Here is a 14,387-nt window from a genome sequence, read left to right on the forward strand (position 1 = left end):
AAGAGGAGTCTGAATACCTCCTGTGAGTTTGAGAGGGGGGCAGGGTGTTACCTTTACCTCTCAGATTTACTGTGTTGCTGTATGCTTTACTTTCTGGCTCCAGTAGCTGACTCAGGTTGGGCCCTGGTCAAAAGTAGTGCACTACATAAGGAATAGATTGCCAATTGGGACAAATCCTCAGTGTTTGAGGAGTGATGGCAGGACAGTCTCTCAGTCCTATGCTATGTGTGTGTGATAAGACGAAGTGCCTCTTTTTTAATAAGCCAGTCAGCACCCGGGCTAGTCATAAACCAGTCTCTGAGCCCCTCTGCCCAGCGTTGGTTAGCATTCTTCAGGATTACTGTCGCGGCACCACAACTGTTCAAAGGCAGCAGGACTCGCGCATTGCAGATCACCCCCACAGCAGACATCTGCCCCCTGAAGCAAAGCTACAATTAGATCTGTCATCAAAACGGCTCAAATTTGCATGTGTGAGGAAATTAATTTACTGTGTGTGTACACTAATTTGAGTCCAATATGTGTAAACTGAAGATTCCACTCTTTCTTCGAGTGCCCCAGTTTACCAGAGTTGCGAGGGTAGTAAAGAGAGCAGGAACAAACAGTACTGACAAGAGTGTGGTGTTTCACACATCTAATACCTTGACAGGAGCTCTTAACACTTCTTCAGAGGCTAGTAGCTCCTTCTCACATGTGTGCCATGTCAAACCCAGGACCTTCATTGGCCCCTGGTGGTAGCCAAGCCCTGTGAGAAGCTCAGCCCACACCGCTCCACTATCTCTACACCCTGGGTGCATCTCAAATGTTACCCTATTCCCTATATAGGGCCCATAGGGCTCTGGTCAAATGTAGCGTACTATATTGGGAATAGGGTGCCATTTGGGATGCTGCTCAAACTAAAGATCAAAGACAAGCTTCTAATTTGTATGCTATCATCAAGCCCCCATTCTTAGATGGGTTCTCATGGATTCAACTGAACTGCTCAGAGCAGTGATACTGCTGGTCCTGCATGGTGGTGTGTGTACAGTGTGTGTCTCTAAGGGGTTTCTTGGCTGTGTATACTTTGTCTATGCTGTGAGTGTGTTGAGTATGAGGGCAGCTGTAGTCATGCGTGGTATGCAGCCAGAGCCCAGCTAGCTCTCAGTAGGATTGATGGAACCGTTCTCCATCTCAACCCCCACCCTGGACCCAGATCAGCAGGAGTTAATGAAATTGAATTGATTTCCTTGTACCTCTTTCATGCAGGCAGAATATAATCCTGGGAAGAATTTAGGTGGGAAAATGATGTGGGAAGGCATTCAGGGCTCTAAAGTTTGACCAATTTGGCCGAAATATCTGACCAAATATTTTCCTGTGCGACCAGGAGTTTTATTTTGGGGTAACTGTGAGACTATGAAAAACATTTCTCAGATAGTAATTGTTGTAATGACAATTGTTGTAATGACAATGCACCATTATTTGAGTGCCCTAGAGAAACGAGCGAGTGCAGATTTGTTAGCGTCATGGTTGCTCCCTAACCTACAGAGAAAACAGCATGCTTCTAACCCAACCATGTCAAAAGATCTGACCCATATTACTGGCCCCATGTTTATCTTCCTATAGTGCAGGGTTTCCCAAACTCGTTCCTGGGGACCCCCCTGGGTGCATGTTTTTACATAGCTGATTCAGATGAGTTGGTTATGAATCAGGTGTGTAGTGCTAGGGCAAAAAACTAAACAAAGATAACAAGCTGTGGTCTATCTTAGTTTGTTTCCAGTGGGAACAAATTAGTCATAGTGGTCAGAACAAGCAAGGAGGTGGGAAGAGCCAAGCACACGTTAGCAATATGCTATTGGCGCGTTCTGGTATACATCTGCATATTTCCATTAGGAAATGCCTACTCTGTTGTGTACGTGTGCAATAACTAAATTCGCTATTGCGCTCCTAAAACAGCGTGATTTAAAACAAACTTTTGCAAAGGGTAAAGTCTACTAAACTTAGTCCACTCTGTTCACAACATATTTTTAGTTTTGGGAACCAAAAACTGTATTGAGATCAAATGTTTAATCAATGATAAAATTTGCAGAATGTCTGCCAAAATCCACCTCGTTCCATCTTCTCCCACTGCTCGCTAGTAGGCTTCCTCTCACTACCATATTTGGTAGTGAGTGGGCATGCCAACCAGATGCTTCATGTTTATACATCCAGTGAAATATCTGTCTCCTTGTTCTATCTGTGACTAAAATGTGCACCCAGGGGGATGGCCCCAGGACCGAGTTTGGGAAACCCTGCTATAGCGAATCTCTGGGACAAAACTTTACATTCATAAACCATGTCGTGGGTCATCCTACAACTACTTGCATTAACCATTTGTTTACACCTTGTTTAGTCATTTCACCTCATTGGCTGGCTAACTATCTCATAACTTTACCACTATATCCAAACATTTGGGGCCCCAGAAAGAATGGAAAAGGGATTGCTTCTTCAGGAAATCAATAGAGAGAAATAGTAATGGTGTCTTTTTGTTGGCACTAACTCCGCCATGGTTCGTTGGACAAAGCCTATGGGACATGACTGGAGTTTTTGGATGGTTTTTGGATAGACGCCGAAGATGAGGTCTGTGGTAAACACAGGCTTGGGAGATCTTATACGTTTTGTTCTGAGATAATCTTCATCAGCTAATGTCACTTATTTTGAAGAATTTGTAATAAAAACACCATATAAAACACAAAGGCTTCATAATTCATAAAGGTCATGTTACCTGACTGATATTATCTCATAGAACATATATCTCCTAAGTCTGTGTTGACCTCGGACCTTATTTTGGCATTTATTCCAAAACCCTATTCTTTCCCTATCCATTTTTTCCGTAGGGATGGCTGAACGATCCAGAGGTAAATATTTTTGTTGTTGCCCGATTTGGCAAAAAATCAGTCTCCCGCCAGCATGTGCTGTTTTTTTATTCATTGTTTTGCCCACCAAGCAAGTTTTTTGCTACATGAGGTTTATTTGATCTAATAGACGTTTCGTAATGCTTAAGTTGTTACGAGTGTACTGATATAAGTAGGACACGTGACATCCCGGTATCTTTGAGAGAAAAAACACTTTATATCGGAGTTGCCTCAAGATAGTAGTGCTGAGCGATTTACTTTCGGTTATTTTTTTGTTGACCGACGTCGGTTCAATTATTAGAATTTCATTTTGTTTTTGTTTTTTTCCTGTGAGCTCATCTCTAGAGAGATATCAGATCCAGCCTGAACTGTGCAATGTAGTAGGGAGTTGTAGTTTCCAACAGGCCAATATTCTACATAGTTTAGCGCATAGAACGTGGTAATTAACTACAATGACCATAATCCATTGCGCATCTACTTATCAGGTCTCTTTCTTTTACGCCTACTACAGAAGACACAGAACAATGCAAGTTCATGAGGGGATATAGTGAGCAGCTATTAGTTTATTTGGTATCTCTACCAGAAAATACATGATCTAAGTGATTTGATAGTTGGTATTCAGCAGTCATTAAAGTATGCCCTATTTACTTTACCATTCCAGTGTTTTACTTGCTATATTGTATTTACTTTGCCACCATGGCCTTTTTTGCCTTTACCTCCCTTATCTTACCTCATTTGCTCACATCGTATATAGACTTATTTATACTGTATGTTTGTTTTACTCCATGTGTAACTCTGTCGTTGTATGTGTCAAACTGCTTTGCTTTATCTTGGCCAGGTCGCAATTGTAAATGAGAACTTGTTCTCAACTTGCCTACCTGGTTAAATAAAGGTGAAATAAATAAAACATAAAACTTTGAACTACTAAAATAGTGATTTTGTCTGACAGCATAGGCAGCAGCTCTATAGAGATGATGATTTGGAATTAAATAAAACAAATGTAATATACACAACTGATACATGTAATATACATGTAAATATAAGTATACATGTATCTTGTCAGTATATCCATCATCTTTGATCATGGGAATAAATTAATTACAGTTCTCTTGCATGTCATCATCAAAAACCTGAGGTTTTTAAAGAGACAGTGTACAATTTTCAATGTAATGCATCTCAATAGGAAAATAGTGCTTTTACACAATGTAGAAATAGAATATTCCACAAATTACTTCATAATTTCAATGACAGGTATTTGTATCAACATTTTAGCTTTTATAATAAACTATGTTTGCGGTGTTACATATTAGTTTCTAGGGCACAGAATGTGCTTCAAAAGTAGCTAGAATTCATATAGGCCCAATATATCCTGTATCTCAATCAATGTAAAAAATATATGTTTTTCTGTTGCTCCTAAATTTAATGTGGTGCTCCTAACATTGTTAGGAGCCATGAATACATTACATTTGCTAATATATTTATCTAATTCAAGTACCATCCATGTACATGTAAGCTAAACAGTAAAGTTAAATCCACCCTTGTATGCATTCCTTCCCATTGGAAGAGGATTCATTACAAACCCAATGAAGCACATAACCCTGCCAGCTGAGGTATAGATCCCCAGTCAAGGTTAGCCAGTTCAAGCGAGTTCTAGGAAACCATAAAACAAATCAGTTGACAGTATTTTCAAACAATTGACTATTACAAAAATACAAAGTCGACAAGAAAGGGTTTCATATTGCGAGATCTGCTGGGTTGGCAGATCTGGCTACGTGTAGATTCTATGGCCCTGGTTCCCCTGATGAAGACTCCATGTCTATAGCACAGTCACATTGATGAAAGGAGATGGCAACAGGGATTGTGAGGGAGTGTAAACTTCGTCTCCCCTCCTCTCACACACTTAACCATGGATTATGGTGTCTCAGAGACTTGAGCCCAATTTGCAGATGGCTGGATCCTTCCCTCTCACCCTCCCTCCTTCCGTTTCCCCTCTCATCTGTGCCCTGGCAGTTGGCTGCATCCTTCCCTCTCACCCTCCCTCCTTACGTTCCCCCTCTCATCTGTGCCCTGGCAGGTGGCTGCATCCTTCCCTCTCACCCTCCCTCCTTCCGTTCCCCCTCTCATCTGTGCCCTGGCAGGTGGTTGCATCCTTCCCTCTCACCCTCCCTCCTTCCGTTCCCCCTCTCATCTGTGCCCTGGCAGGTGGCTGCATCCTTCCCTCTCACCCTCCCTCCTTCCGTTCCCCCTCTCATCTGTGCCCTGGCAGGTGGCTGCATCCTCCCCTCTCACCCTCCCTCCTTCCGTTCCCCCTCTCATCTGTGCCCTGGCAGGTGGCTGCATCCTCCCCTCTCACCCTCCCTCCTTCCGTTCCCCCTCTCATCTGTGCCCTGGCAGGTGGCTGCATCCTCCCCTCTCACCCTCCCTCCTTCCGTTCCCCCTCTCATCTGTGCCCTGGCAGGTGGCTGCATCCTCCCCTCTCACCCTCCCTCCTTCCGTTCCCCCTCTCATCTGTGCCCTGGCAGGTGGCTGCATCCTCCCCTCTCACCCTCCCTCCTTCCGTTCCCCCTCTCATCTGTGCCCTGGCAGGTGGCTGCATCCTCCCCTCTCACCCTCCCTCCTTCCGTTCCCCCTCTTATCTGTGCCCTGGCAGGTGGCTGCATCCTTCCCTCTCACCCTCCCTCCTTCCGTTCCCCCTCTCATCTGTGCCCTGGCAGGTGGCTGCATCCTCCCCTCTCACCTTCCCTCCTTCCGTTCCCCCTCTCATCTGTGCTCTGGCAGGTGGCTGCATCCTTCCCTCTCACCCTCCCTCCTTCCGTTCCCCCTCTCATCTGTGCCCTGGCAGGTGGCTGGATGCTTTTGGGAGTCAGTGTTTTCTGTTACGCCAGAACACAGTCGACTTGCATCAGAGCTGTGCCACTATGAGTCACAGTGTATCCTAACGGTGTAGAGCAGACGCTCCTGGATTCAAACCGATCAACCACCTCAAATCCCCCCTGAACAGTGTGCAGATCCTATTCCATGATGTCTGGGAACTGCCTGTGGCTCAGAACAGACGTCTGATATCATAAAAGTCAAAGAACTAGCCGCCTGTTCCTTTTCTTACAAGGATGTCAGCGAACATAGCTTTGCCCATTTTTTTTGTCAGTTTTGACGTGCTAGCTTGTTCCCCTAAGCTCTACTCGGGGGAAAAGAGCTGCTGCCATGCATGCAATTCACAGCAGGATCCAAAAGCTTAATTTTGACACTATTGCAATTCTAAAACCCTTGGAAAATATACTTTAACACAGTATTACCCTTGAACAACTGCCTGCGTTAGTGCTGTTAAACAAAGATGGTATTTGAAAAACAAATTGATATTTCGCTAACCTTTGAACGTGCCAGGACTGTGTGAATTAGCTGACAGATGTGTTTGGAGAACTGCAAAGAAAAATGAATGTCGTTACGTAAGTGGCGTGAAAGCGTGCCGTCCCTTGCATCTAAACAACTTCCATCTTTGTGCATTTTTCTACAGAGCTGTTCCATGATCAATACCTGTGTCTGTAAAGGCACCCTTTCCCATATATAGTGGTATACTTTTGACCAGGGCCTGTATGGCTCTATATAGGGAAAAGGGTGCCAGTTGGGAATAGGGTGTCATTTGGGACACATACATTATGTTGAAGAGAGCGCAGGAGGAGCAAGAGCCATGGAAACGCTACCAGACAACTACCCACACATTTGTCGTTGTAGTATGAGGCCTTCCTCCACTTGCATCATTTGTGCTATTGTTGTGCTATTGTTGCTAAGAACAACAGTAGAAAGACTCATGAGTGTCTATCTGTTTTTAGAGTAGATACAGAAAACGTAGGTTGTAGATCCAAACTGGATCTTGAGGAACTAGGCCTAATACCTATAAGGCTGAATCAAGTCTTGTTGATGTCTGTGACCTTCAGATATACAGACATGGTCAGTTCACATTAAGCTGTCACTGACTGGACATGGACATTGCAAACACCAATGTTGTGAGTCAGATATGATTTTACAAATTACATTTGCTGTACAAGCATGTCCTCTATGCATCAGTCAATCAAACCCTGATTAAAAAAGTCAAAACATAACAAGATGTATGTACTCAACTAAATTAAACTAAAATAAACTTCACAGCATGTTGATTCAAACATGCTTCCTTGCTGCACGTGAAGTACTGTATCCAACTGTGTTTGGATTTATCCCAAAAACCCTAAGGATATGATTGGCCAATCAAAGGTCATGGGTTTCTGCACAACATAATCCTGTTGAACTCTGTTTAACTAATCTCTGATTCATTTTCAGAAGTGTGAAATTTCACACAAGTCGTCATGCTACAGTAAACTAAACTCCAGAATTCTCTGAACCAGTCAGGTAGTGAGGAGTTAACCGGTGATGTCATTCATGCATAGAGACAGTGGAGGTAGTTCCTTCTCCTCCCAGGGACAAAGAAGAAGGCTGATGTGATCCTCCCTGTGTCCCAAGTGGCACCCTATTCCCATATGGGTCCAGGTCAATAGTAGTGCGCTATGTAGGGAATAGGCAGCCATTTGGGATGCAAACCCTGCCTTTGTCCAGGCTGTAAACTGAGTCAGCATTTAGCTGGAGTAGGGAACATTACCCTCCCATCGTATCGGGTTCCATAGACAGAAACACCTGCTTCACCCCGTGTCCTCCACCTCCTTCCTCATCCAGGAGATCCCTCTGATTGCGTCAAAACAAATTGCACACTTTGCCCTATATCGTGCACTTATTTTGACCAGGGTTTATAGGCCTCTAGCCAAAAATAGGACACTATAGGGAATAGCTAGCCAAAAATCGTGCACTATAGGGAATAGGGTGCCATTTGGGAAGCACATTCTGACTGTTCTTTGGCTAGGGGGCATTCTTTCACCCGATCACTGCCTAATGACTCTCCCTCCATCTCTCCCTCCACTGTCCTACAAACCTCTTCACTCATGTGGATATGGCCTATACTTCGGATCACTTCTCTAATCTCATTTGCTTCTTCTATAAATAAAAATATATTTAGTCAAATGTGTTAGAGGCTCTTTATCTTTGCATGAGAGTCCTTTTAATTATCTCTAAATGCTACTACTGGGAATCGTATAAACAACACAACATGTAGTTGACTACCGTTAATTTCATTTAATTGCAAGTGTTAAAATGTTCTCCCCTTCAGCATTGCATATGATAGGTTTATTGTGTATATATTATATTGTCCAATACAGAATGGCCTTTAGGGTTGTGTTTCTGTAGCGTGAGGCAGCTCGATGGACAAGTACACCTCCTGGACAGGAGGCTAGTCTGTCAACAGGCAGACTTGTAAAGGGCAGTTATAATGACAGTCTCATTACTGTTGGAAACTACAGGCTGATAATGTGATGTGAGTTGTAACACACACATTCATATACACATACAAAAAACTGTTGGATTTAGGAGATTAAGGGAACTCCTGCTGAGATGAAACAAGATTCCTGTTTTCTCCCAACATTCTGGCAGCAGAAGCATGGAATTGGGATCAGCTGGGAGACTGAAAGCCAGGAAGCCTGAATAAAGGGAACTGGTGGCATTTAAGATCTCGTTTGTGTAGCATAGTTAATCCACTTCTTTACTTGAAAAGAAAATGATTTGGCATGAAGATGAACATAAAACCTCAGAGTAAACTTCCAGAGAAGACCAGCAAGCCAGGCCTGTTACAGTTACTCCACAGCCATTCTGTCTATTATTGTAAACAAGGTCAGGGGTCTCCCTGGTAGTCAAGAGATCAGGCATCAGGGTCATTCTTAGGCCTCAGTCGGTGAGGTAGCAGCCATCAGGAGCCATCTCCTCTTTCTCTGTGTGTGATGGCTGTACTGTACTGTCCCTGACAGGCCGTTTGCAGTCTTCTGCAGGCCAACCAAACCTGGGGGCTTTGTCTTGTTTTTCTCAGTGGCCGTCTGCCTATCAGGAGGCATATGGAGGGTGACCTTCAGTCCTCATCACTATCACTGGGCTCAATGGATAGCTGTTTAATCTGCTCTCAGTGCCTACAAGAGGTTTTGAGGGCAAGAGAGGGGGTGCAATTAGGATCTGGGGAGTGGGGGATGGTCCAGGGAAATACTAGGGTGATGCTGGGGAGGGTGTAACTTTCACTCATGGAGGGGAATTGGGAAATGCCCCTAATTAGAGCTGGGGAGAAGGCTGTTGTCTAACCAGATAAGTGGGGTGATTTTGAACATGTAATTAGCTGTGGGGCATACTCATCTGTCCTTCTGCTGTTTTGGTCCAGGGGCCTGCTGGATCTGATGTTGGCCTCCCTGTGCTGCAGTACAACAGCTGTGGAGCCTAGGCTACTCTCACAATATAAGAGACAGGGAAAGGATGGGAACCCATTGACATTTTAATGTGCAGATTATATTAAACATGCTGTTTTATATATATATATATATATATCGTGTCTGTTTGTATGCATGTGTCTGTGCCTATGTTTGTGCTGCTTCACAGTCCCCGCTGCTCCATAAGGTGTATTTGTATTAGAGGTCGACTGATTAATCGGAATGGCCCATTTTCAAGTTCTCATAACAATCGTAAATCGGTATTTTTGGACATCGATTTGGCTGATTTTAAATTTAAAAAATACACCTTTTATTTAACTAGGCAAGTCCGTTAAGAACACATTCTTATTTTCAATGACGGCCTAGGAACAGTGGGTTAACTGTCTTGTTCAGGGGCAGAACAACAGATTTTTACCTTGTCAGCTCGGGGATTTGTTTTTGCAACCTTCCGGTTACAGGTCCAACGCTCTAACCACCTGCCTTACATTGCACTCCACGAGGAGCCTGCGTGGCAGGCTGACTATCTGTTACGCGAGGACAGCAAGAAGCCAAATAAGTTGCTAGCTAGCATTAAACTTATAAAAAACAATCATTCTTCACATAATCACTAGTTAACTACACATGGTTGATGATATTACTAGTTTATCTAGCGTGTCCTGCGTTGCATATAATTGATGCGGTGCCTGTTAATTTCTCATCGAATCCCAGCCTACTTCGCCAAACGGGTGATGATTTAGCACGGTCGTTGCACCAAACCTAACCATAAACTTCAATGCCTTTCTTTAAAATCAATATACAAGTATATATTTTTAAACCTGCATATTTAGTTAATATTGCCTGCTAACATGAATTTCTAATTATTAGGGAAATTGTGTCACTTCTCTTGCGTTCTGTGGAAGCAGTCAGGGTATATGCAGCAGTTTGGGCCACCTGGATCGTTGCGAACTGTGTGAAGTCCATTTATTCCTAACAAAGACCATCATTAATTTGCCAGAATTGTACATAATTATGACATAACAACATTGAAGGTTGTACAATTTAACAGCAATATTTAGACTTAGGGATGCCACCCGTTAGATAAAATACGGAACGGTTCCGTATTTCACTGAAACGTTTTGAAAACGTTTTGTTTTCGAAATAATAGTTTCCGGATTCAACCATATTAATGACCAAAGGCTCGTATTTCTGTGTGTTATTATGTTATAATTAAGTCTATGATTTGATAGAGCAGTCTGACTGAGCGATGGTAGGCAGCAGCATACCCATAAGCATTCATTCAAACAGCACCTTTGTGCGTTTGCCAGCAGCTCTTCGCAATGCTTCAAGCATTGAGCTGTTTGACTTCAAGCCTATCAACTCCCGAGATTAGGCTGGTGTAACCGATGTGAAATGGCTAGCTAGTTAGCAGGGTGCGCGCAAATAGCACTTCAATCGTTGACGTCACTCACTCTGAGACTTGGAGTAGTTGTTCCCTTTGCTCTGATAGGGCCACAGCTTTTGTGGCTTCGAGGATAGCTGTTGTCGATGTGTTCCTGGTTCAAGCCCAGGTAGGGGCGAGGAGAGGGACGGAAGCTATACTGTTACACTGGCAATACTAAAGTGCCTATAAGAACATCCAATAGTCAAAGGTATATGAAATACAAATGGTATAGAGAGAAATAGTCCTATAATAACCTCAACCTAAAACTTCTTAACTGGGAATATTGAAGACTCATTTTAAAAGGAACCACCAGCTTTCATATCTTCTCATATGTTCTGAGCAAGGAACTGAAATGTTAGCTTTTTACATGACACATATTGCACTTTTACTTTCTTCTCCAACACTTTGTTTTTGCATTATTTAAACCAAATTGAACCTGTTTCATTATTTATTTGAGGTTAATTTGTTTTTTATTGATGTATTATATTAAGTGAAAATAAGTGTTTATTCGGTATTGTTGTATTTGTCATTATTACACATAAATAAAAATACAAAAATATTTTTTAAATCGGACGATTCATCGGTATCGGCATTTTTTGGTCCTCCAATAATCAGTATCGGCATTGAAAAATCATAATCGGTCGACCTCTAATTTGTATCTATTTTTTAAATTCACATTTTACTGCTTGCATGAGTTACTTGATGTGGAATAGAGTTCCATGTATGTGGTTACTGAGCTGTTCTGTCTGCAGTGCTTTCCCAACATGCGTGATTGGTTAGTTTGTTTATCAGCCTCTCACCCTGTATAATCATTGACTTGTACAAGTCAGGCACTGTTATCTCTGCCCTGTGTATCCTAGTAGGCACATATTTTTCTCCCGTGAAACTGTGTGCTAGTTGTAGTGAAGCTGTTGGTATCAGTAGTGTTGTTGGTTTGTGAGTCAAGTGGACAGGGTGTAAGGACCCTGTGGGTGACCAGGCTGTACTGTATGTATGCAAAGGACTTTTCTCCTTTTTTTCTGTTCTAATATTGTTTATCCTCTCACAGCTGCACAGTGCTGAGTGATTAGAAGTGGGCATTGAAGTAGTCAAGGGCATTGAACGGTAATTAGTGCAATCTTACTCCACTGTAAGGAGGCCTTCAAGTAGTCATAGAAATGGTTTGTCAAGAGAAGGGGAAGACTTGTATAGAAGCTATTATTATTCCAATGCCCCCACCTCTCTGCTAATGTGCATTCACAAAGTGGCAGTGAGCTCCACAAACAAGCTGGCTGGAGAGTCGGGTAGCATTATGAACAGCGGGCCAAGCAGATGAATGTGTGGCTGCAGGTCTTTCTCTGCGAAGCAGGGAGGGAATCATCCTGACAGCCTGTGACGATGCTCTTTTCGCCTGTCTGCCTCTGTGTCAGGTAGAGCAGAGGAGCCGGCTGGGTGGGTCTTTAGCTGTAAGCTCTGCTTTCCTGCATTGCTTACATCTCCCCTGTCTAGTCCAGCAAGGAGCACCTTTCTCTCTCTTCCTATTTCCTTCCTCTATATGGGGAAACAGTCACTACACATCCCCATGTCCCAAATGGCCGCTTATTCCCTATACAGTGCACTACTTTTGTGGGCCCTGGTAAAGAAAATATTGTGCAATATGTAGGGTGTTGTTTGGGATGTAGCCCACAGCTCTGCGTCATGCAGTCCGGCCCTGTGGCTCTAAAACTTATCATCAACATCAGATAGATGAGGCTCGAATGACGGAGATGAGTAAATGATTTCACAGTACATAGATGTTCTGCTGACTGGGCTCTCTCCCCTGGGGATCAATAATGTTTTTTTTTAAAGCTGCAATTGTTGTTTATTAATTGCTCTCCAGCTCCCTGCTGACAGAGTGACCCTAATGGACTGGAATTACTGCTGTCTCGTAATGCATTAAACTCACCTCCCTCACCTCTATCTCCCCGTCACCCCTCTGGTCTGTTGTTCTGTGTGCAGCTGATTCCACAGCAGCTGGGGAGACAGGCCAGGGATTCCAGCCAGGGCAAAGTGCAGGGTGATCATTGATCATGTGTCCCAACATCACATGGCCCTGGGTCTCTGGTCCACTCCCATTGGCCTCAGGCTCTGTCAGGTGACATTGAGGCCAACTAGACTACAGGGTAACAAGGGCCCTGGTCAATAGGCACATTGTGTGCATCCCAAATGGCAACCTATTCCCTAAATAGTGCAAAAGTAGTGCACTACATCGGGGATAGGGTGCAATTTGGGAAGAACCTATTGTAGGACCCCGGGAGCAGAGACCACTGCCCTCCCTGCCCCCTTTGGGCTGTTTGTTTTCCCATTAATCTATTAATGTACTTTGGAGAATGGAGAGGTCAGAAGATGTTTGTTCATTAAAAGATGTTTTTCTGTTGTTTACCTAGTACATGGTAGTAGAACAGATGGAGCTTCAGGGCCTTGTTGCTTTAACCCAAAACACTGAGGTTATTTTAGTCTCTCACACCTGTGGGCAATGAAAATGTATGCAAAGCAAAGGAGCATTTCACCATTTGTGTTACAGTACCTCTATCAATATGGCCATTGTTGCAACAAGATGCCTGTCTGGCTGCGGCCTATGATAATGACATTGCGATCTCATGTATGTGCACTGGGCCACGAGGAAAGGGATGTACATCCTCATCTCATGTCACTGACTGACTGACCCTCTTGATCCCCCTGATCCCTTACCCAGCCACCCCTATGGCTCAGCAGGGGGCCTGCAGCCAAGCAGCCCACCACTACACTACCGACACATCTCTTTAAAGGGTGCACACACCGACTGTGGATTTCCCGTTCGTCTATCGCTCGTTCAGCACGCTGTTGACATCTGACCTGCGACATTGTCACGCAATTCTATATGTAAAATCAGTTTGCAGTCAGTTTGCGAGTACTCTCGGCAGGCAAACACTATTGGTATGTTCGAGGCCTAATGCAACTCAGGGGATCAGCCACTGATTACCTTTTAAAGTTGCTCTTTGTGTCACTGATTGACTGGCTTTGCTGTACAGTAGATCTATGGGCTCAGCACGCAGTGAGCCCACTGCCTGCCTGACTGCCTATAGTACTGCAGTGACGTCATCTCCGTTATTTACCAGAGTGAATATTTCATGGTGACATCAGGACTGGGGACGTGCTGCGTTGTTACCTGAGGGCCACCGCCACCCAGCTCATCTGGCCCCTTGGTAAAAGGCCTCTAAATCAGGGCAGGGAATGAGTTTTTTTTGTGGTGCTGCTTGTGTGATAAACCGAGAGATCTCAGAGATCTTATTTTGGGTTTTATTGCTGCTGGAGGGAGGGAGGAACAAAGAGAGGCAGCAGCTAGTCGCCCAGCCAAGCCACCAGCCTCACTGGCAAATCAGCAATCAATATTTACTGAGGGAGGGTATAAAGACCAGGCTTACCACCCTCTTCAGCCGCTTCACACGCTCAGTTTGTCATCCCCCTGCCTTCAAAAATAGGGATAAAAATGAACACCTTTGACATGAGAGAGAAAGAGAGGGGCGGTGGTGGGGGCGAGCAAGCGAGAGAAGCCCTTAATGTATTATGGATAGACAGTTCAGGTTCTAATGTGTTCTCTTTTCCTGTCCAGTAATAAAACTGTGAATTTGTGGAATAAATCCCTAGAGGAAGATGAAAGGGCAACTAACTACATAAAAGCCAGTGGCTCAGAAACTCATCTGGCTTTATTGTACCGTGCAGTGTGGTTGGGATGGGTGTGTGAGAGCAGAGATGGGGTGCTGATGCTTTTGAAGGCAA

The 14,387-nt window shown here is 43.9% G+C and overlaps 1 protein-coding gene across 1 annotated transcript in view; it reads left to right on the forward strand.

The window, feature by feature from the left end:
• Window positions 1–14,387, forward strand: part of LOC135552922 (TNF receptor-associated factor 4-like) — a 42,816-nt gene that overhangs the window by 18,641 nt on the left and 9,788 nt on the right. The window lies entirely within an intron of this gene.

The sequence above is a fragment of the Oncorhynchus masou genome, chromosome 13 (genome assembly GCF_036934945.1).
Source record: "Oncorhynchus masou masou isolate Uvic2021 chromosome 13, UVic_Omas_1.1, whole genome shotgun sequence".
Lineage (NCBI taxonomy): Eukaryota > Metazoa > Chordata > Actinopteri > Salmoniformes > Salmonidae > Oncorhynchus > Oncorhynchus masou.